We start from the raw sequence: 26,914 nt of genomic DNA on the forward strand, positions 1-26,914 counted from the left end.
TATTCATCTATATCCCTCTATTCATCTATACCCCTCTATTCATCTATATCTCTCTATTCATCTATATCCCTCTATTCATCTATATCCCTCTATTCATCTATATCCCTCTATTCATCTATATCCCTCTCTTCATCTATATCCCTCTATTTATCTATATCCCTCTATTCATCTATACCCCTCTATTCATCTATATCCCTCTATTCATCTATATCCCTCTCTTCATCTATATCCCTCTATTCATCTATATCCCTCTCTTCATCTATATCCCTCTCTTCATCTATATCCCTCTATTTATCTATATCCCTCTATTTATCTATATCCCTCTCTTCATCTATATCCCTCTATTCATCTATATCCCTCTATTTATCTATATCCCTCTATTTATCTATATCCCTCTCTTCATCTATATCCCTCTCTTCATCTATATCCCTCTCTTCATCTATATCCCTCTATTTATCTATATCCCTCTATTTATCTATATCCCTCTCTTCATCTATATCCCTCTATTCATCTATATCCCTCTATTCATCTATATCCCTCTCTTCATCTATATCCCTCTATTCATCTATATCCCTCTATTCATCTATATCCCTCTATTCATCTATACCCCTCTATTCATCTATATCCCTCTATTCATCTATATCCCTCTATTCATCTATATCCCTCTATTCATCTATATCCCTCTATTCATCTATATCCCTCTATTCATCTATATCCCTCTATTCATCTATATCCCTCTATTCATCTATATCCCTCTATTCATCTATATCCCTCTATTCATCTATATCCCTCTCTTCATCTATATCCCTCTATTTATCTATATCCCTCTATTCATCTATATCCCTCTATTCATCTATATCCCTCTCTTCATCTATATCCCTCTATTTATCTATATCCCTCTATTCATCTATATCCCTCTATTCATCTATATCCCTCTATTCATCTATATCCCTCTATTCATCTATATCCCTCTCTTCATCTATATCCCTCTCTTCATCTATATCCCTCTATTTATCTATATCCCTCTATTCATCTATATCCCTCTATTCATCTATATCCCTCTATTCATCTATATCCCTCTATTCATCTATATCCCTCTCTTCATCTATATCCCTCTCTTCATCTATATCCCTCTATTTATCTATATCCCTCTATTCATCTATATCCCTCTATTCATCTATATCCCTCTCTTCATCTATATCCCTCTCTTCATCTATACCCCTTTATTCATCTATATCCCTCTATTCATCTATATCCCTCTATTCATCTATACCCCTCTATTCATCTATATCCCTCTATTCATCTATATCCCTCTATTCATCTATACCCCTCTATTCATCAATATCCCTCTATTCATCTATATCCCTCTATTCATCTAAATCCCTCTATTCATCTATATCCCTCTATTCATCTATATCCCTCTATTCATCTATGTCCCTCTATTCATCTATACCCCTCTATTCATCTATATCGCTCTATTCATCTATATCCCTCTATTCATCTATATCCCTCTATTCATCTATATCCCTCTATTCATCTATATCCCTCTATTCATCTATACCCCTCTATTCATCTATATCCCTCTATTCATCTATATCCCTCTCTTCATCTATATCCCTCTATTCATCTATACCCCTCTATTCATCTATATCCCTCTATTCATCTATACCCCTCTATTCATCTATATCCCTCTATTCATCTATATCCCTCTATTCATCTATATCCCTCTATTCATCTATATCCCTCTCTTCATCTATATCCCTCTATTCATCTATATCCCTCTATTCATCTATACCCCTCTATTCATCTATATCCCTCTATTCATCTATACCCCTCTATTCATCTATATCCCTCTATTCATCTATATCCCTCTATTCATCTATACCCCTCTATTCATCTATACCCCTCTATTCATCTATATCCCTCTATTCATCTATATCCCTCTATTCATCTATATCCCTCTATTCATCTATATCCCTCTCTTCATCTATATCCCTCTATTCATCTATATCCCTCTATTCATCTATATCCCTCTATTCATCTATATCCCTCTATTTATCTATATCCCTCTCTTCATCTATATCCCTCTATTCATCTAAATCCCTCTATTCATCTATATCCCTCTCTTCATCTATATCCCTATCTTCATCTATATCCCTCTCTTCATCTATATCCCTCTATTCATCTATACTCCTCTATTCATCTATATCCCTATATTCATCTATATACCTATATTCATCTATATCCCTCTCTTCATCTATATCCCTCTCTTCATCTATATCCCTCTCTTCATCTATATCCCTCTCTTCATCTATATCCCTCTCTTCATCTATATCCCTCTCTTCATCTATATCCCTCTCTTCATCTATATCCCTCTATTCATCTATACTCCTCTATTCATCTATATCCCTATATTCATCTATATACCTATATTCATCTATATCCCTCTCTTCATCTATATCCCTCTCTTCATCTATATCCCTCTCTTCATCTATATCCCTCTCTTCATCTATATCCCTCTCTTCATCTATATACCTATATTCATTTATATCCCTATATTCATCTATATCCCTATACCTATCTTTATCTATCTATCTCTATATATCTATATCTCCCTATATCCATCTATATCTCCCTTTATCCATCTCTATCTCCCTATATCCATCTCTATCTCCCTATATCCATCTCTATCTCCCTATATCCATCTATATGTATCCTTCTATATCCATATGTATGTATGTATCTCCCTAAATCATACTATCTATATATGTCTACGTACATTTAAATTATATTTTTTAATATCCAAGCCTCCATTTTTAAACATAAAGACTGCAACAACAGCATTTCTATGGACATATTAATGGTATCGAAGCTAAAAGGAATAAGGTCAGTGAAGGAAGGTCAAGTCTTTCTTAAATCCCAGTTCCTAAGCAACCTCTTTCCTACCTTCATTCTTGTCCAGCGTGTTAACGAAAGGCACTCGGGGAACCTTTTCAAAGTTCCCAGAATACTACAATATAAGCATGTCACTGCAAATACCTCCATCAGTAATTCGAAGTGCATTAATACTTGAAAATGTCTCCACTACGATTTTTCTACATTTTCGCCATGATCTTATCCGCAATCAATGTGACACTTGGATTTCTTCTGCCACTGCCTGCGCCAGTTCCACTTGTAGTGCCTTACCCAAAATCGTTCCAGGTCATCACAGACAACAGCCCCATTTACCTACAAAATGCAGCACAGCGACTGCTTCCCTTAAATGTGTATCAAGCTATCCAATAAAGAATTGATTTCTTACAATATTTTCTCGATTAATATTTTCCCTACATCTCGTTACTAGAAGTATATAGATTTTTATATTTAGTAATATGTGCCACGTCCCTTTAGCCATCTATATCTGTCTCCCTTTAGCCATCTATATCTGTCTCCCTTTAGCCATCTATATTTATCTCCCTTTAGCCATCTATATTTATCTCCCTTCATCCATCTATACGCATCTCCCTAAATCATACTATCTGTATGTCTATGCGAATGTAAATTATATCTAAGTTCCATTTTAAGCCAAAAAGAAACGCAATAACAGTATTTTATGGACATATTTATATCAAGAAAGATGTGTCATAGGAGAGTACACACAATATCAATTATTTGATATATTGACACTTATTGACATACATGTGTGTGTGTATCTTTATTATCTCTCTTTCTGTGTCTGTACTGATATATCGTTCCCAATATATCTATTTCTAGCTATGTTTCTATATTAACCTATTATAGTGTATATCTAAATATACCTGTATATATAAATATATTTGCATCAATTTATCTCTCTATGCATAACTTTCTATCTACACATCTATATGCATCTACCAATGTTAGTGTTATATTGTCATCTATTTCTGTGTCTGCATATATCTATAACCATGAATCCTTATCTATCTCCATATAACTATATCTACTTCTAACTGGATACAAGTTATAGATTCATTGTTTAAAAAATGTGTTAACGTCAAACTTACATTTATCAAACTAGGCAACAACAGCATTTTTATATGGCTGTATTACTGATTATATGTCTACTGATTTATCGTTCCCAATATATCTAATTTTTGCTATGTTCTATATTCATCTATTATAGCACATACCTAAATATACTTGTATATATAAATGTATTTGCATCAATTTCTCTCTTTTCCAATGCATACCTTTATATCTACACATCTATATGCATCTACTAATGTTAGTGTTCTATCGTCATCTATTTCTCTGTCTTCATATATCTATAACCATGAATCCTTATCTATCTCCGTATAACTATTTCTACTTCTAACTGGATATAAGTTATAGATCCATTGTTTAAAAAATGTTTTTTTTACGTTAAACTTTCATTTATCAAACTAGGCAAGGACAACATTTATGGCTGTATTACACATAATGACAAAGCGGAAATTGTACCATAATGGCAACGATATCAAAGTACAGAAATTGTACATGCACTCTTAATGGCATCGAAGCTATAACGATTAAGGTCAGTTAAGGAAGGCCAAGTAACGACATGAAATTATAGACATACTACTTCTACATTTACTGTTATCAAAGCTGAAAGGAATAATGTCAGTGAAGGAAGGACAAGTCTTTCTTAAATCCCAGTTCCTAAGCAACTTCTTCTCTACCTTCATTCTTGTCCATTAATTATTGTATATGTATATAAGAATAATACTCAAATAATTAGATAGCAAAGGTCCTAATCACCGCTACCGTCACCGAGGAGAGAAGACTGGCGGTACACACATATATATATATTCGAGAAAATAGACAAACCTAGATAGATGAATAAAGTTGTATACATATATGAAGATAGCCAAACAAAGATACAGGTACATTAATAGAGAGCTGAAAGGAATAAGTTCAGTGAAGGAAGGTTGTCTTTTTCTATCCCAGTTCCCCAAACAACCTCTTTCCTCCACTTATTCTCAACATGTTAAGAAAAGGTACTCGGGGAAACTTCCCAAAGTTCCCAGAAGACTACAATATAAGCGTGTCACTGCAAATACCTTCATCAGTAATTCGAATTGCATCGCTACTTGAAAATGTCTCCACTCCGATTTTTCCAAATTTTCGCCATGATCTTATCCGCAATCAATGTGACATTTGGATTTCTTCTGCCACTGCCTGCGCCAGTTCCACTTGTAGTGCCTTACCCAAAATCGTTCCAGGTCATCACAGACAACAGCCCCATTTACCTACAAAATGCAGCACGGCGACTGCTTCCCCTGAATGTGTATAAAGCTGCTCAATAAAAAAATACAAATATATTTTTTACCTTTATCTTCCTATAGCTTCTTCCTGTGTCATGGCAGGACACCATGGCACATTTATCTACAAAATGCAGCACGACGACTGATCTCCCTTAATGTGTATAAATCTGTCCAATAAAAATTCAACAAATATATTTCTGACCTATCTCTTCCTTGGATGTCGATGGAATTTGCTATATGTATATTCTAGATGTAAAATGTGTCATGGCAGGGTACTGGTGCCAACATCATATACATATACGAACGTCGAATCCGGTTTCTGACCTGACAAAACATATATCTAAAACTGTATATATATATATATATATATATATATATATATATATATATATATATATATATATATATATATATATATATATATATATATATATATAATCATTTTCATATATATATACATGTAATCATGTAATATTTATCTCCCTCCATCTTCATATAACTGTCAAATGTCTATGTATATTTGTCTTCTTAAATCTAGTTCACAATATCTATATACACCTTTCTTCGTATATCCATCTATCTGTAAATTTATATATATATATATATATATATATATATATATATATATATATATATATATATATATATATATATATATATATATATATATCCATCCTTATACCATATATTCCTATCTCCCCATATCTATATATATATCAACCTATCTACATTTATCTATCTCTCTCTCTCTCTCTCTCTCTCTCTCTCTCTCTCTCTCTCTCTCTCTCTCTCTCTCTATATATATATATATATATATATATATATATATATATATATATATATATATATCCATCTGCCTATATTAACCTTTAATTTTCTCCCCATACCTATCTTTATCTATATCTATATATATCTATATTTCCCTATATATACCTATATTCATCTATATCCCTATACCTATCTTTATCTATCACTCTATATCTCCCTATATCCATCTATATTTCCCTATATCCATCTATATTTCCCTATATCCATCTATATTTCCCTATATCCATCTATATTTCCCTATATCCATCTATGTCTCCCTATATCCACCTATATCTCCCTATATCCACCTTTATCTCCCTATATCCACCTATATCTCCCTTAATCGTACTATCTATATGTCTACGTGCATTGTAATGGTATCTTTTAATATCCAAGTTCCATTTTCAAATCAAAAGACTGCAACAGCAGTATTTTATGGACATATTGATATAATTATGCTGAGAAAGGTGTGACAAAGGGCAACTACAGTTCAGTTCAGTTAGATTTGCGAAGTCATGCTTCGCCCGGGCCTTTTCTCTGGAGTGGCCCGGCCTGTGTTAACTATTTCTAGTTCACTCAGATGTTTTCTTTGAACTGCATGCTTATCGCGGTGGCTGGATTGCAAGCAAGCGATCCGGCTGCCACGGAGAAAGCATGTTGCACACCCTTTTTACCAGCCTGGCGGCTGTGGTGGGTGGTCCCTGCCTCAGAAATTGTGTGTGAACACAATTCTGCAAGTAATGTAAGAGGGTGGCGTTAGGCTCGCCGCAGTGTTTACATAACCTCCCAGTCTCACTGTCAATAATTTGCCAAGCGCATTGGTAACCTAGTCTTAGTCTGAATAGTATGACTTCGGTACCTCTTTTTGTATTTGGAGGAAGGGCCAGTGGCTCATAGCCTGAAGCATCTGAGTACCACTTGGCAGCGAGCGATTTTGTGATGTTTTCTCTATGTGTTCCCCGGAGGCCCGCACACGCTGCAGCTTTGGTACCTTGGCTCAGTCCCTTTTCGGCTAGTTTATCAGCAAGCTCGTTCCCTTGTATGCCTATGTGGCTTGGGACCCAGGGCAACTATTTGAAATTAAACATATATTTCTTCTACTCTTAATGGTATCGAAGCTGAAACGAATAAGGTCAGTGAAGGAAGGTCAAGTCTTTATGAAATCCCAGTTCCTAAGCAACCTCTTTTCTACTTTCATTCTTCTCCAGCGTGTTAAGGAAAGGTACTCGGGGAACCTTCTCAAGTTCCCAGAATACTACAATATAAGCATGTCACTGCAAATATCCTTATCCAGCCTTCAGGCTAGTACAGTGGTAACGTGTCGGCCTCTCATCCGAGGGGTCGGCGGTTCGCGCCACGCCCAGGCGCGAGAAGTTGCAATTGTCGCCCGGAGGTTACTGCTGTGGCTGGGCACCACGGTGGGTAAGGACTAAGCTCTGTCGCGTCAGCACTCGCTGACACACGTTGATCGAGTCGACATTAGTCGGCACAGGCCGGGCTCCCCCATAGCCCGGGCGAGGCTCAGCTTCGCATATCGGACTTATCCTTATCCTTAATATCTCCATCAGTAATTCGAGGTGCATCGATACTCCGATTTTTCTACATTTTCGCCATGATCTTATCCGCAATCAATATGACACTTGGATTTCTTCTGCCACTGCCTGCGCCAGTTCCACTTGTAGTGCCTTACCCAAAATCGTTCCAGGTCGTCACAGACAACAGCCCCATTTACCTACAAAATGCAGCACGACGACTGCTCTCCCTGAATGTGTGTAAAGCTGTCCAGTAAAAAATCAACAAATATATTTTTGACCTATCTCTTCCTTAAATGTCGATGAAATTTACTAAAAGTGTATTCTAGATGTAAAATGTGTCATGGCACGGTACAGGTGTCAACATCATGTACATATACGAACGTCGAATCCATACTCTGACCTGACAATCTACTTACATATCCACATTCATCTATTATTATTATCCATCTTTATGTAACAGTCAAATATCTATGTATATCTATCTTCCTTTATCTATATATATCAACCTGTCTACATCTATCTATCTATCTATCTATCTATATGAACCATGTATCTCCCTGAATGTGTATAAAGATGTCCAATACAAATTCAACAAATATATTTTTCACCAAACCCTTCTTTAGATGTATATGTTATTTATTATAGGTGTATTCTAGATGTAAAATGTGTCATGGCAGGATACAGGTGTTAATATCATGTACATATACGAACGTAGAATCCATAATCTGACCTGACAATATATCTATCTATAACTATATATATATATATATATATATATATATATATATATATATATATATATATATATATATATATATATATATATATAACTATATATAACTATATATAACTATATATAACTATATATAACTATATATATATATATATATATATATATATATATATATATATATATATATATATATATATATATATATATATATATATATATATATAATTCGTGCATCAGTAACCGTTTATCTTAACTCTTCATTTATCTAATTCCCTCTGTATATATATATATATATATATATATATATATATATATATATATATATATATATATATATATATATATATATATGTAATTATTTCTATCTTCATCTCCCTCGTGTATTAATTATTATTTACATATCCACATTCATCTTTCATTATTATCCATCTTTATATATCTGTCAAATGTCTATGTATATCTATCTTCTTAGAATCTAGCTCCCGATATCTATATATATCAACCTGTATACATTTATCTATATCTATCTATATATATCCGTCTGCTTATATTAATCTATATTTATCTCCCTATACCTATCTATATCTATCTCTCTATATATACATATATTCATCTATATCCCTATAAGTATCTCGCTAAATATATCTATATCTCCCTATACCTATCTATATCTATCTTTCTCTATATACATATATTCATCTATATCCCTATACCTATCTCTCTAAATATATCTATATCTCCCTATATTCATCTCCATACCTTTATCCATCTCTATACCTTTATCCATCTCTATACCTTTATCCATCTCTATACCTTTATCCATCTCTATACCTTTATCCATCTCTATACCTTTATCCATCTCTATACCTTTATCCATCTCTATACCTTTATCCATCTCTATACCTTTATCAATCTCTATACCTTTATCCATCTCTATACCTTTATCCATCTCTATACCTTTATCCATCTCTATACCTTTATCCATCTCTATACCTTTATCAATCTCTATACCTTTATCCATCTCTATACCTTTATCCATCTCTATACCTTTATCCATCTCTATACCTTTATCCATCTCTATACCTTTATCCATCTCTATACCTTTATCCATCTCTATACCTTTATCCATCTCTATACCTTTATCCATCTCTATACCTTTATCCATCTCTATACCTTTATCCATCTCTATACCTCTATCCATCTCTATACCTTTATCCATCTCTATACCTTTATCCATCTCTATACCTTTATCCATCTCTATACCTCTATCCATCTCTATACCTCTATCCATCTCTATACCTTTATCCATCTCTATACCTTTATCCATCTCTATACCTTTATCCATCTCTATACCTTTATCCATCTCTGTACCTTTATCCATCTCTGTACCTTTATCCATCTCTGTACCTTTATCCATCTCTGTACCTTTATCCATCTCTGTACCTTTATCCATCTCTGTACCTTTATCCATCTCTGTACCTTTATCCATCTCTGTACCTTTATCCATCTCTGTACCTTTATCCATCTCTGTACCTTTATCCATCTCTGTACCTTTATCCATCTCTGTACCTTTATCCATCTCTGTACCTTTATCCATCTCTGTACCTTTATCCATCTCTGTACCTTTATCCATCTCTGTACCTTTATCCATCTCTGTACCTTTATCCATCTCTGTACCTTTATCCATCTCTGTACCTTTATCCATCTCTGTACCTTTATCCATCTCTGTACCTTTATCCATCTCTGTACCTTTATCCATCTCTGTACCTTTATCCATCTCTGTACCTTTATCCATCTCTGTACCTTTATCCATCTCTGTACCTTTATCCATCTCTGTACCTTTATCCATCTCTGTACCTTTATCCATCTCTTTACCTTTATCCATCTCTGTACCTTTATCCATCTCTGTACCTTTATCCATCTCTGTACCTTTATCCATCTCTGTACCTTTATCCATCTCTGTACCTTTATCCATCTCTGTACCTTTATCCATCTCTGTACCTTTATCCATCTCTATACCTTTATCCATCTCTATACCTTTATCCTTCTCTATACCTTTATCCATCTCTATACCTTTATCCATCTCTATACCTTTATCCATCTCTATACCTTTATCCATCTCTATACCTTTATCCATCTCTATACCTTTATCCATCTCTATACCTTTATCCATCTCTATACCTTTATCCATCTCTGTACCTTTATCCATCTCTATACCTTTATACATCTCTATACCTTTATCCATCTCTATACCTTTATCCATCTATATACCTTTATCCTTCTATATACCTTTATCCATCTTCATCTTTCTCCCTAAATCATACTATCTATATATGTCTACGTGCATTTAAGTGTTATTATTTAATATCCAAGTTCCATTTTTAAATCAAAAGACTGCAGCAACAGTATTTTTTATGGACATATTGATATAATTATGTTGAGAAAGGTGTGACATAGGAGCAAAGATTTGAAATTATACATATATTTCTTCTACTCCTAATTGTATCGAAGCTGTAAGAAATACGGTCAGTGAAAGTAGATCAAGCCTTTCTGAAATCCCAGTTCCTAAGTAACCTCTTTTCTACCTTCATTCTTGTCCAGCGTGTTAACAAAAGGCACTCGGGGAACCTTCTCAATGTTCCCAGAAGACTACAATATAAGCATGTCACTGGAAATACCTCCATCAGTAATACGAAGGGCATCGATACTTGAAAATGTCTCCGCTACGATTTTTCTACATTTTCGCCATAATCTTATCCGCAATCAATGTAACACTTGGATTCCTTCTGCCACTGCCTGCGCCAGTTCCACTTGTAGTGCCTTACCCAAGATCGTTCCAAGTCATCACGGACAACAGCCCCATTTACCTACGAAATGCAGCACAGCGACTGCTTCCCCTGAATGTGTATAAAGCTGCTCAATAAAAAAAATGAGAAATATATTTTTGACCTTTATCTTTCTATACCTTATTCCTATGTCATGGCAGAAAACCTTGACACATTTATCTACAAAATGCAGCACGACTGCTCCCCCTGAATGTCTATAAAGCACTCCAATAAAAATTCAACAAATATATAGTTATATATATATATATTTATCTATAACTATATATATATATTATTCGTGCATCTGTAATTGTTTATCTAACTCTGCATGTATCTAATCACCTCTGTGTATAAATATGTGTAATCATTTCTATCTTTATCTCCCTCGTGTATTAATTGTTATTTACATATTCACATTCATCTTTCATTATTATATATCTTTATATAACTGTCAAATGTCTATGTATATCTATCATCTTAAGTCTAGCTCCCAATATCTATATACACCTTTCTTCTTATATCTGTCTAATTATCTATCTGTAAATATCTATATCCATCCTTATAGCTTATGTCTATCTCCGAGGGGTCGGCGGTTCGCGCCCCGCCCAGGCGCGAGAAGTTGCAATTGTCGCCCGGAGGTTACTGCTGTGGCTGGGCACCACGGTGGGTAAGGACTAAGCTCTGTCGCGTCAGCACTCGCTGACACACGTTGATCGAGTCGACATTAGTCGGCACAGGCCGGGCTCCCCCATAGCCCGGGCGAGGCTCAGCTTCGCATATCGGACTTATCCTTATCCTTATCCTTATCCTTAATATCTCCATCAGTAATTCGAGGTGCATCGATACTTCAAAATGTCTCCACTCCGATTTTTCTACATTTTCGCCATGATCTTATCCGCAATCAATATGACACTTGTATTTCTTCTGCCACTGCCTGCGCCAGTTCCACTTGTAGTGCCTTACCCAAAATCGTTCCAGGTCGTCACAGACAACAGCCCCATTTACCTACAAAATGCAGCACAGCGACTGCTTCCCCTGAATGTGTATAAAGCTGTCCAATAAAAATTCAACAAATATATTGTTGACCTATCTCTCCCTTAGATGTCGATGAAATTTACTATATGTGTATTCTAGATGTAAAATGTGTCATGGCAGGGTACCGGTGTCAACATCACGCACATATACGAACGTCGAGTCCATACTCTGACCTGACAATCTACTTACATATCCACATTCATCTATTATTATTATCCATCTTTATGTAACAGTCAAATATCTATGTATATCTATCTTCCTTTATCTATATATATCAACCTGTCTACATCTATCTATCTATCTATCTATCTATATGAACCTTCTATCTCCCTGAATGTGTATAAAGCTGTCCAATAAAAATTCAACAAATATATTTTTCACCAATCCCTTCTTTAGATGTATATGTTATTTATTATATGTGTATTCTAGATGTAAAATGTGTCATGGCAGGATACCGGTGTCAACATCATGTATATATACGAACGTCAAATCCATACTCTGAGCTGACAATCTATCTATCTATAACTATATATATATATATATATATATATATATATATATAGCTATATATATATATATATATATATATATATAACTATATATATATATATAACTATATATATATATATATATAAATATATCAATATATATATATATATATATATATATATATATATATATATAAATATATATATATATATATATATATAATATATATATATATATATATATATATATATATATATATATATATATATATATATATATATATATATATATATATATATATATATATATATATATATGATTCATGTATCTGTAATTGTTTATCTAACTCTGCATATATCTAATTACCTCTGTATATATATATATATATATATATATATATATATATATATATATATATATATATATATATATATATATATATATGTAATCATTTCAATCTTTATCTCCCTCGTGTATTAATTGTTATTTACATATCCACATTCATCTATCATTATCATCCATCTTTATATAGCTGTGAAATATCTATGTACATCCATCTTCTTAAATCTAGCTCTCAATATCTATATATATCAACCTGACTACATTTATCTATATCTATCTATATTCATCTGCCTATATTAATCTATATTTATCTCCCTATACCTATCTTTGTCTATCTCTCTATATATATCTATATTCATCTATATCCCTATGCCTATCTCTCTCTATATATCTTTATCTCCGTATATCCATCTATATCTATCTTTCTCTATATACATATATTCATCTATATCCCTATACCTATCTCTCTAAATATATCTATATCTCCCTATATTCATCTCCATACCTTTATCCATCTCTATACCTTTATCCATCTCTATACCTTTATCCATCTCTATACCTTTATCCATCTCTATACCTTTATCCATCTCTATACCTTTATCCATCTCTATACCTTTATCCATCTCTATACCTTTATCCATCTCTATACCTTTATCCATCTCTATACCTTTATCCATCTCTATACCTTTATCCATCTCTATACCTTTATCCATCTCTATACCTTTATCCATCTCTATAGCTTTATCCATCTCTATACCTTTATCCATCTCTATACCTTTATCCATCTCCATACCTTTATCCATCTCTATACCTTTATCCATCTCTATACCTTTATCCATCTCTATACCTTTATCCATCTCTATACCTTTATCGATCTCTATACCTCTATCCATCTCTATACCTCTATCCATCTCTATATCTTTATCCATCTCTATACCTTTATCCATCTCTATACCTTTATCCATCTCTATACCTTTATCCATCTCTATACCTTTATCCATCTCTATACCTTTATCCATCTCTATACCTTTATCCATCTCTATACCTTTATCCATCTCTATACCTTTATCCATCTCTATACCTTTATCCATCTCTATACCTTTATCCATCTCTATACCTTTATCCATCTCTATACCTTTATCCATCTCTATACCTATATATTACTGATGGAGGTATTTCCAGTGACATGCTTATATTGTAGTCTTCTGGGAACATTGAGAAGGTTCCCCGAGTGCCTTTTGTTAACACGCTGGACAAGAATGAAGGTAGAAAAGAGGTTACTTAGGAACTGGGATTTCAGAAAGGCTTGACCTACTTTCACTGACCGTATTTCTTACAGCTTCGATACAATTAGGAGTAGAAGAAATATATGTATAATTTCAAATCTTTGCTCCTATGTCACACCTTTCTCAACATAATTATATCAATATGTCCATAAAAAATACTGTTGCTGCAGTCTTTTGATTTAAAAATGGAACTTGGATATTAAATAATAACACTTAAATGCACGTAGACATATATAGATAGTATGATTTAGGGAGAAAGATGAAGATGGATAAAGGTATATAGAAGGATAAAGGTATATAGATGGATAAAGGTATATAGATGGATAAAGGTATAGAGATGGATAAAGGTATAGAGATGTATAAAGGTACCTTTATCCATCTCTGTACCTTTATCCATCTCTGTACCTTTATCCATCTCTGTACCTTTATCCATCTCTGTACCTTTATCCATCTCTGTACCTTTATCCATCTCTGTACCTTTATCCATCTCTGTACCTTTGTCCATCTCTGTACCTTTATCCATCTCTATACCTTTATCCATCTCTATACCTTTATCCATCTCTATACCTTTATCCATCTCTATACCTTTATCCATCTCTATACCTTTATCCATCTCTATACCTTTATCCATCTCTATACCTTTATCCATCTCTATACCTTTATCCATCTCTATACCTTTATCCATCTCTATACCTTTATCCATCTCTATACCTTTATCCATCTCTATACCTTTATCCATCTCTATACCTTTATCCATCTCTATACCTTTATCCATCTCTATACCTTTATCCATCTCTATACCTTTATCCATCTCTATACCTTTATCCATCTCTATACCTTTATCCATCTCTATACCTTTATCCATCTCTATACCTTTATCCATCTCTATACCTTTATCCATCTCTATACCTTTATCCATCTCTATACCTTTATCCATCTCTATACCTTTATCCATCTCTATACCTTTATCCATCTCTATACCTTTATCCATCTCTATACCTTTATCCATCTCTATACCTTTATCCATCTCTATACCTTTATCCATCTCTATACCTTTATCCATCTCTATACCTTTATCCATCTCTGTACCTTTATCCATCTCTGTACCTTTATCCATCTCTGTACCTTTATCCATCTCTGTACCTTTATCCATCTCTGTACCTTTATCCATCTCTGTACCTTTATCCATCTCTGTACCTTTATCCATCTCTGTACCTTTATCCATCTCTGTACCTTTATCCATCTCTGTACCTTTATCCATCTCTGTACCTTTATCCATCTCTGTACCTTTATCCATCTCTGTACCTTTATCCATCTCTGTACCTTTATCCATATCTGTACCTTTATCCATCTCTGTACCTTTGTCCATCTCTGTACCTTTATCCATCTCTGTACCTTTATCCATCTCTGTACCTTTATCCATCTCTGTACCTTTATCCATCTCTGTACCTTTATCCATCTCTGTACCTTTATCCATCTCTGTACCTTTATCCATCTCTATACCTTTATCCATCTCTATATCTTTATCCTTCTCTATACCTTTATCCATCTCTATACCTTTATCCATCTCTATACCTTTATCCATCTCTATACCTTTATCCATCTCTATACCTTTATCCATCTCTATACCTTTATCCATCTCTATACCTTTATCCATCTCTATACCTTTATCCATCTCTATACCTTTATCCATCTCTATACCTTTATCCATCTCTATACCTTTATCCATCTCTATACCTTTATCCATCTCTATACCTTTATCCATCTCTATACCTTTATCCATCTCTATACCTTTATCCATCTCTATACCTTTATCCATCTCTGTACCTTTATCCATCTCTATACCTTTATCCATCTCTATACCTTTATCCATCTATATACCTTTATCCATCTATATACCTTTATCCTTCTATATACCTTTATCCATCTTCATCTTTCTCCCTAAATCATACTATCTATATATGTCTACGTGCATTTAAGTGTTATTATTTAATATCCAAGTTCCATTTTTAAATCAAAAGACTGCAGCAACAGTATTTTTTATGGACATATTGATATAATTATGTTGAGAAAGGTGTGACATAGGAGCAAAGATTTGAAATTATACATATATTTCTTCTATTCCTAATTGTATCGAAGCTGTAAGAAATACGGTCAGTGAAAGTAGGTCAAGCCTTTCTGAAATCCCAGTTCCTAAGTAACCTCTTTTCTACCTTCATTCTTGTCCAGCGTGTTAACAAAAGGCACTCGGGGAACCTTCTCAATGTTCCCAGAAGACTACAATATAAGCATGTCACTGGATATACCTCCATCAGTAATACGAAGGGCATCGATACTTGAAAATGTCTCCGCTACGATTTTTCTACATTTTCGCTATAATCTTATCCGCAATCAATGTAACACTTGGATTCCTTCTGCCACTGCCTGCGCCAGTTCCACTTGTAGTGCCTTACCCAAGATCGTTCCAAGTCATCACGGACAACAGCCCCATTTACCTACGAAATGCAGCACAGCGACTGCTTCCCCTGAATGTGTATAAAGCTGCTCAATAAAAAAAATGAGAAATATATTTTTGACCTTTATCTTTCTATACCTTATTCCTATGTCATGGCAGAAAACCTTGACACATTTATCTACAAAATGCAGCACGACTGCTCCCCCTGAATGTCTATAAAGCACTCCAATAAAAATTCAACAAATATATAGTTATATATATATATATATATATATATTTATCTATAACTATATATATATTATTCGTGCATCTGTAATTGTTTATCTAACTCTGCATGTATCTAATCACCTCTGTGTATAAATATGTGTAATCATTTCTATCTTTATCTCCCTCGTGTATTAATTGTTATTTACATATTCACATTCATCTTTCATTATTATATATCTTTATATAACTGTCAAATGTCTATGTATATCTATCATCTTAAGTCTAGCTCCCAATATCTATATAAACCTTTCTTCTTATATCTGTCTATTTATCTATCTGTAAATATCTATATCCATCCTTATAGCTTATGTCTATCTCCCTATATCTATATATCAATCTGTCTACATTTATCTATATCTATCTATCTATATCCATCTGCCTATATTAATCTATATTTATCTGCCTATACCTACCTTTATCTATCTCTATATATAGCTATATTCATCTATATCCCTATACCTATCTCTATATGTATCTAGATCTCCCTATATCCTTTATTTTTCATGAAGTATCAATATACTGATACTCAACATATAGTTTATAATTCGCTTATTGCACAAAGGAAAGATCTCTGCAGTAAATCACCTGGTTCAAGGTCCATGACGGCTTGAAATTTTGTTGTAGTCAGTGCCCGATTTAGTGTCCACACCCTGTCATGTTTTCGAGTTTTCTGAGCTTCCGGAAGAACCAGGGCTGGCGCAGAGTTGCCAGTACCACTAACATAACCGGACTAAAAAGTCGATCTCATCAAACACCTTCCTAATCAGGATATTTTACCCAATAGGACCATTTAAAATTGGCCAAATTTGTTCTTTTTGGAAGTAAAGGGTACCTTTCTTTATCTCTCTATATATATCTATATCTCCCTATATATTCCTATATTTATTTATATCCCTATACCTATCTTTATCTATCTCTCTATTTATACCTGTATTTATCTATATCCCTATACCTATCTTTATCTATCTCTCTATTTATACCTGTATTTATCTATATCCCTATACCTATCTTTATCTCTCTATATATATACCTATATTCATCCATATCCCTATACCTATCTTTATATATCTCTCTATATAAATCTTTATCTCCCTATATCCTTCTATATCTATCTCCCTATATTCACCTATATACCTTTATCCATCTATATGTATCTCCCTAAATCATACTATCTATATGTCTACGTGCATTGAAATTATATCTTTTGATATCCATGTTCTATTTTAAATCAAAAGACTGCAACAACAGTATTTTATGGACATATTAATATAATTATGTTGAGAAAGGTGTGACAAAGGGCAACGATTTGAAATTATACATATATTTCTTCTACTCTTAATGGTATCGAAGCTGAAAGGAATAAGGTCAGTGAAGGAAGGTCAAGTCTTTCTTAAATCCTAGTTCCTAAGCATTATCTTTTCTACCTTCATTCTTGTCCAATGTGTTAACAAAAGGCACTCGGGGAACCTTTTCAAAGTTCCCAGAATACTACAATATAAGCATGTCACTGGAAATACCTCCATCAGTAATTCGAAGTGCATCGATACTTGAAAATGTCTCTACTCCGACTTTTCTACATTTTCGCAACGATCTTTTCCGCAATAAATGTGACACTTGGATTTCTTCTGCCACTGCCTGCGCCAGTTCCACTTGTAGTGCCTTACCCAAAATCGTTCCAGGTCATCACAGACAACAGCCCCATTTACCTACAAAATGCAGCACAGCGACTGCTTCCCTTGAATGTGTATCAAGCTATCCAATAAAGAATTGATTTTTAACAATATTTTCTGGATTTATATTTTCCCTACATATCGTTACTAGAAGTATATACATTTTTACATTTAGTAATATGATATATATATGAAAATTTTATATTTAGTAATATGATATATATATGACTTTTTTATATTTAGTAATTTGTGCCACGTCCCTTTCGCCATCTATATTTATCTCCCTTCATCCATCTATATGTATCTCCCTACATCCTACTACCTGTATGTACGCGAATGTAAATTATATCTTTTAATATCCAAGTTCCATGTTTAAGCCAAAAAGACCGTAATAACAGTATTTTATGGACATATTTATATAGAGAAAGTTGTGTCATAGGAGAGCACCCTCAATATCAATTATTTGGTATGTTGACACATTGACATTGGAAGGCCGAGACGGTATATCTATGTATTATGTTCAATCTGATTATTTATCTATATAGCCATGTATATGTATGGCTAACGGATATATGTATACATATGTGTATGTGTATCTATGCATGTATGTATATCTTCATTATCTTTCTTTCTGTGTCTGTACTAATTTATCGATCCCTATATATCTATTCCTATATTCATCTATTATAGTATATATCTAAATATATTTGTATATAAAAATGTATTTGCATCAATTTATCTCTCTTCCTAAAATACCTTTCTAACTACATATCTATATGCATCTACTAATGTTAGTTTTATATCGTCATCTATTTCTGCGTCTGCATATATCTATAGCCATGTCTCCATATAACTATATCTACTTCTAACTGGATATAAGTTATAGATTCATTGTTTAAAAAATGTTTTAACGTCAAAGTTCCATTTATCAAACTAGGCAAGAAGAGCATTTCTATATGGCTTTATTACATATAATGATGATGCGGAAATTGTAGCATAATGGCAACGATATCAAAATATAGAAATTGTACGTACACTCTTAATGGCATCGAAGCTATAACGATTAAGGTCAGTTAAGGAAGGCCAAGTAACGATATGAAATTATAGACATACTACTTCTAAACTTACTGGTATCAAAGCTGAAATGAATAATGTCAGTGAAGGAAGGACAAGTCTTTCTTAAATCCCAGTTCCTAAGCAACCTCTTTTCTACCTTCATTCTTGCCCAGCGTGTTAACAAAAGGCACTCGGGGAACTTTCTCAAAGTTCCCAGAATACTACAATATAAGCATGTCACTACAAACATCTCCATCAGTAATTCGAAGAGCATCGATACTTGAAAATGTCTCCACTCCGATTTTTCTGCTTTTTCGCCATGATCTTCTCCGCAATCAATGTGACACTTGGATTTCTTCTGCCACTGCCTGCGCCAGTTCCACTTGTAGTGCCTTACCCAAAATCGTTCCAGGTCATCACAGACAACAGCCCCATTTACCTACAAAATGCAGCACAGCGACTGCTTCCTTTAAAAATGTATCAAGCTATCCAATAAAAAAAATAATTTGTTACAATATTTTCTCGACTAATATTTTCCCTACATCTCGTTACTAGAAGTATATATATTTTTTTATATTTATAATTATAAATTATAAAACACAAGAGTACCCTCAATATCATTTATTTTGTATATTGGTAATTATTGACATAGGGAGACCGAGACGGTATATCGATGTATCATGTTCGTTTTAATTATTTAATTATTTATCTATATAGCCATGAATATATGTATATATTATATATATATATATATATATATATATATATATATATATATATATATATATATATATATATATATATACACATACATTCACTCTCAACGGCATCGAAGTTATAACGATTAAGGTCAGTTAAGGAAGGCCAAGTAACGATATGAAATTATAGACATACTACTTCTACACTTACTGCTATCAAAGCTGAAAGGAATAATATCAGTGAAGGACAAGTCTTTCTTAAATCCCAGTTCCTAAGCAACCTCTTTTCTACTTTCATTCTTGTCCAGCGTGTTAAGGAAAGGTACTCGGGAACCTTCTCAAAGGTCCCAGAGGACTACAGTATAAGCATGTCACTGCAAATACTTCCATCCAGCCACCGCGATAAGCATGCAGTTCAAAGAAAACACATGAGTTAACTAGAAATAGTGAACACAGGCCGGGCCACTCCAGAGAAAAGGCCCGAGGCGAAACATGACTTCGCAAATCTAACTGAACTGAATGCCTCCATCAGTAATTCAAAGTGCATCATTATTTTAAAATGTCTCTACTCCGATTTTTCTACATTTTCGCCGTGATCTTATCCGCAATCAAAGTGACACTTGGATTTCTTCTGCCACTGCCTGCGCCAGTTCCACTTGTAGTGCCTTACCCAAAATCGTTCCAGGTCATCACAGACAACAGCCCCATTTACCTACAAAATGCAGCACAGCGACTGCTTCCATTAAATGTGTATCAAGCTATCCATTAAAGAATTGATTTCACTAGGAACTGAATTCCCAAAATCCCAGTTCCTAGTGAATGATAGTATTTGGTATATTGGTATATATTTATATATCAAGAAGTACATCTTTGATTGATTACTTACCTGTATAGCTTTATAAATCTATTACTATGTCTCTTTCCGTGTGTTAATTTATCTCCCTTATAGATCTATTTATATCTATATTTCTATATTCATTTACCTATATTGTCTATATTCATATACTTGTATATCTAAATGTGTTTCTATCAATTTATCTGTGTATATATTCAGCTACACAATCAATGTGACACTTGTATTTCTTCTGCCACTGCCTGCGCCAGTACCACTTGTAGTGCCTTACCCAAAATCGTTCCAGGACTTAACAGACAACCCCAATTACCTACAAAATGAAACACAGCGACTGCTTCCCTTAAAAGTGTCTCGAGCTGCCCAATAAAGTATTGATAAACAATATCTTGACCTATATCTTCCTTAGATCTCGAAAAAATTCTATATGTGTATTCTGGATTGTAAAATGTTATTGTGTGGTACCTATTTAAACTGAACTGGGTCTACGTTCGATTGATCTACCTTACGTAACCTTACCCATTAAGAAATTATATGGTATGTACTCGTAGATAAATATATAGAGATATACCTATATGGTGAAATACACATAGACAGATATATGGGGAACTAAGGACATATATACATATACATATAGGCAGATGTAGAGACTGATAAACTGCAAATGTATACAGACATAGAGGTACATACGCCCATGAGATTTATAAAAAGGTTCTTATAGATTTTGTGTTCAGTAATATGTACCATGGCATAGTACCGATGCAAAGTATATCAAAGTTTTCACATTGATGACTCAAAATCATTTATTGGTTAATTCTTAATAACTTAAATGATAAAACCAAATCAATTGTTTGCTATAAAGACATAGGAATGCCGAGGCAGTATATATATGCATCAATATATTCATCTGTAATTAAATATCTAGCTATGTACAATATTTGAATTTATTAAGCTGTTTATATGTATGTAATTATTTCTGTGTCAGTATCAATTCATTTATATGTATTTGCTGCAGCTTATCTCTCTCTGTGTATATATTTCTCTCTATATCAAGCTACCTATATCGTCTATTGGTATCTGTATCAAAATATTGTCTTCTTTAATAAGTTGTTTAGATTCATTATTATTGCATATCGGTCTTTGCATTTAATCTGGATATTTACCAAGACATATTTTACGGATCGGGTGAGTTCTATAGATATAGAAAATATTGTGAATATCAATTCTTTATTAGGTAGCTTACATTTAGTCAGCATTTGTATATCAATATGTATCGATATAGAAAATATTTGATCCCTGAGTCCTTTTGTTTCATATTATAATGTTTAGATAGATCTTTATCTTAATTCCAGCTTTAAATCTATTAATAACTTTAATTTTAAATCATCAAGGTGAAAACCTGATTACACTTGACATCGGTACTATGCCATGGCACATATTAGTGAGTTTAAATCTAAAATATGCAGGGAGGGCATAAATCAAGAAAATATTTTGAAATATTGATTCTTTACTGCATAGCTTGAGACAGTTTTAAGGGAAGTCCATCGCTGTGCTGCATTTTGTAGGTAAATGGGTCTGTTGGCTGTGATGACTTGGAACGATTTTGGGTAAGGCACTGCAAGTGTAACTGGCGCAGGCAGTGGCAGAAGAAATCTGCATCGATTTATCTCTTATATGAGCATTTCGACCTACATACCTATGTTCATCTACCTCTGATTGGTTATCTTCAGACACACACACAAACACATGTATATATATACACATCTCGGTACTAGAAGTGTATTTTTATGTTCAGTAATATGTGCCACGTCATAGTGCCCATGTCGTCTTGATGACTCAAAAGGAATTTAAGAAATTAATGAATTTAAAGATGAATGAAGATAATGATGCTTATTCAAAATCTATCTAGACATTGTATCAGAAAACAAGAGTAATCTGAATATCAATTATTTGGTATGATTTTACATACTGACATAGGAATGCCGAGACGTTATATATAGTATTAGTATATTAATATATTCATCTTTCATTATTTATCTATATAGGTATTTATATGTATTAATATAGCTATCGGGATACATGTAATTATCTTTATATCTTTATTACCACCTTTATTCAGCTTTTTATGCTTATCAAGTATCAAGTATCTGCACCAATTTATCTCTCTTCCTATACATGTTTTTCTATCTACATATATATGTATGTCTGTATATATATATATATATATATATATATATATATATATATATATATATATATATATATATATATATATATTCATCTACCAATGTTAGTCTATCGTCCTCTATTTCTGTATTTGCCTAAGTCTATATTCCTGAATCCTTATCTATCTCTTTATGTATCTATATCTATATGTGCCTGAATATATGTTGTAGTTTCATATGCCTATTCATATACATATAGAGTTCATACAGTCTATTTATGAATTAATTTGTTCATCTGTAATTGATTTTTTATCTGAAGATGCATATCTTTCTATTTACATATAGTTATCTTTATATTCATATGTGTAATTATTTATATCTATATCATTACGTTACTCCATCATTTCATTTTCCCTTTGTATGAATTGTTATCCACGTAGCTATATTCGTCTACCAATGTTATCTATCTTAATATACCGGGAGATCTATATGTATCTCCATCAACTGATATATCTATATCTATCTATATACCTATCAATATATCTATCTCTATATATCCATGTATCCATCTCTCTATATATATCCATGAATCCATCTCTCTATATATATCCATGTATGCATCTCTATATATATATCCATGCATCCATCTTTATATGTCCATGTATCCATCTCTATATATCCATGTAATCCATAGCTTTATCTATTCATCTCTCTATATATCCCATATACGTATCTCTCTGTTTATACCCCTATATGTATCTATATATATCCCTATATCTCTCTATATCACTGTATTTATATATCCCTATATCTCTCTATATCACTGTATTTATATATCCCTATATCTCTCTATATCACTGTATTTATATATCCCTTTATCTCTCTTTATCCCTCTCTATATATATCACTATATCTCTCTATATCCTTCTATTTATATCTACCAATATTTTTTTCATACCGTTCTATATATATATATATCTAACTATCTATATTATCTATCTCTATATATCTATCTGAATCTCCCTCTACAAAGACTGATAACATTAGTAGACGAATATAGATACATGGATAGCAATTCATACACAAGGAAAGTGACTTGAGATATAAATAATTATATATACAATTATTACAATCTAGAATGGACAGGAAGATATAGGCCAAAAATATATTTCTCAATTCTTTATTGGATAGCTTGATACACATTTAAGGGAAACAGTCACTGTGCTGCATTTTGTAGGTAAATGGGGCTGTTGTCTGTGATGACTTGGAACGATTTTGGGTAAGGCACTACAAGTGGAACTGGCGCAGGTAGTGGCAGAAGAAATCCAAATGTCACATTGATTGCGGATAAGATCATGGCGAAAATGTAGAAAAATCGTAGTGGAGACATTTTCAAGTATCGATGCACTTCGAATTACTGATGGAGGTATTTTCAGTGACATGCTTATATTGTAGTGTTCTGGGAACTTTGAGAAGGTTCCCCGAGTGCCTTTTCGTACACACGTTGGTCGAGAATGAAGGTAGAAAAGGGGTTGTTTAGGAACTGGGATTTAAGGAAGATTTGACCTTCTTTCACTAACCTTCCGTAATCTACGAATTTGAAACTATACATAAAGTCACAGCAAGAGGAAAGTCGACTGTAGAACAAACAAAGGACGAGAACGACTGTAACATAATTCTCTTGATGTAGGGAAAATATAAACTAAGAAAATGTCTGCAACATGTTCTTCATTGGATAGCTTTAACATAGTAGATAGATGCTGAGTATAGTATCTAAAATAAAAGAAGGCATATTAGTGTGGGACGACTCATAAAGGGAAATCATATAATTATTAAAATTGTCTTTGAAGGATCGAAGACTAGTTGTGTGTTTAAATTAACCTAGTATATTATTCCGTACTACATTTCCTCGACATTCTTGCCAACTAATGTCGATTCGATCAGCGTGTGTCAGCTAGTGCTGACGGGACATATATAGTATAATATATATAAGATATACACATATAAATGGTTATATATACACGTATATATACGTATATATATGTATGTAAATATAAAAACATAAATATCAATATACATAGGAAGAAATATAAGTTGAATACGTTACCACTGTACTATATATATGTTTCTATATATGTATATATATATATATATATATATATATATATATATATATATATATATATATATATACATACATATATATATATATATATATATATATATATATATATATATATATATATATATATACATATATATACATATGTATATGTATATATTTATATATATGATAATAATAATGATAATAAAATATACACATGTATATGTATATTTATACATGTATATACACATATATAGATTATGTATCTATAGAATACGTATAAATATATATAAATTTATATATATAAGTATATATGTGTGTATGAAGATAGAGAAACATAGGTATATGAATAAAGATATGTAGATAGAAATGCATACATAGGAAGAAATATAAATTGAGGAAGAGACATATAGACCTACGGTTGTATGAAGATAGATACGTAGATAGAGATGGAGAGACATGTATGCGAAGGCTTTTGTGTCCGTTAAGTGGTCATAGCAACCACGTCGAGGATGGACTTTAAATAAACGCTCTTTACCTGGATTAAAGCTTCACCGGATTTGATAAAATGACTTCCTCTTTTATGTAAAATATATAAAATATATCTCTATATATCCATGTATCCATCTGTCTGTATATATCCATGTATCCATCTCTCTGTATGTATCCATGTATCCATCCCTGTATATATCCATGTATCCATCCCTGTATATATCCATGTATCCATCCCTGTATATATTCATGTATCCATCCCTGTATATATCCATGTATCCATCTCTCTGTATATATCCATGTATCTATCTCTATATATATCCATGTAATCCATCGCTATATCTATCCATCTCTCTATATATCCATCTATCTGTGTATCTCTATATATGTATACCTCTATCTGTGTCTCTCTATATATGTATCCCATATACGTATATCTCTGTTTATACCACTATATCTATCTATCTCTATATATCCTATATCTCTATATATTCCTGTATTCATATATCCCTTTAACTCTCTATATCCCTGTATTCATATATCCCTTTAACTCTCTATATCCCTGTATTCATATATCCCTCTATTTATATCAATATTTTTTCATGCTGCATTCTGTAGGTAAATGGGGCTGTTGTCTGTGATGACCTGGAACGATTTCGGGTAAGGCACTACAAGTGGAACTGGCGCAGGCAGTGGTAGAAGGAATCCAAGTATCACATTGATTGCGGATAAGATCATGGCGAAAATGTAGAAAAATCGGAGTGGAGACATTTTCAAGTATTGATGCACTTGGAATTACTGATGGAGGTATTTTCAGTGACATGCTTATATTGTAGTATTCTGG

This window comes from Penaeus vannamei, chromosome 10 (assembly GCF_042767895.1).
Source record: "Penaeus vannamei isolate JL-2024 chromosome 10, ASM4276789v1, whole genome shotgun sequence".
Lineage (NCBI taxonomy): Eukaryota > Metazoa > Arthropoda > Malacostraca > Decapoda > Penaeidae > Penaeus > Penaeus vannamei.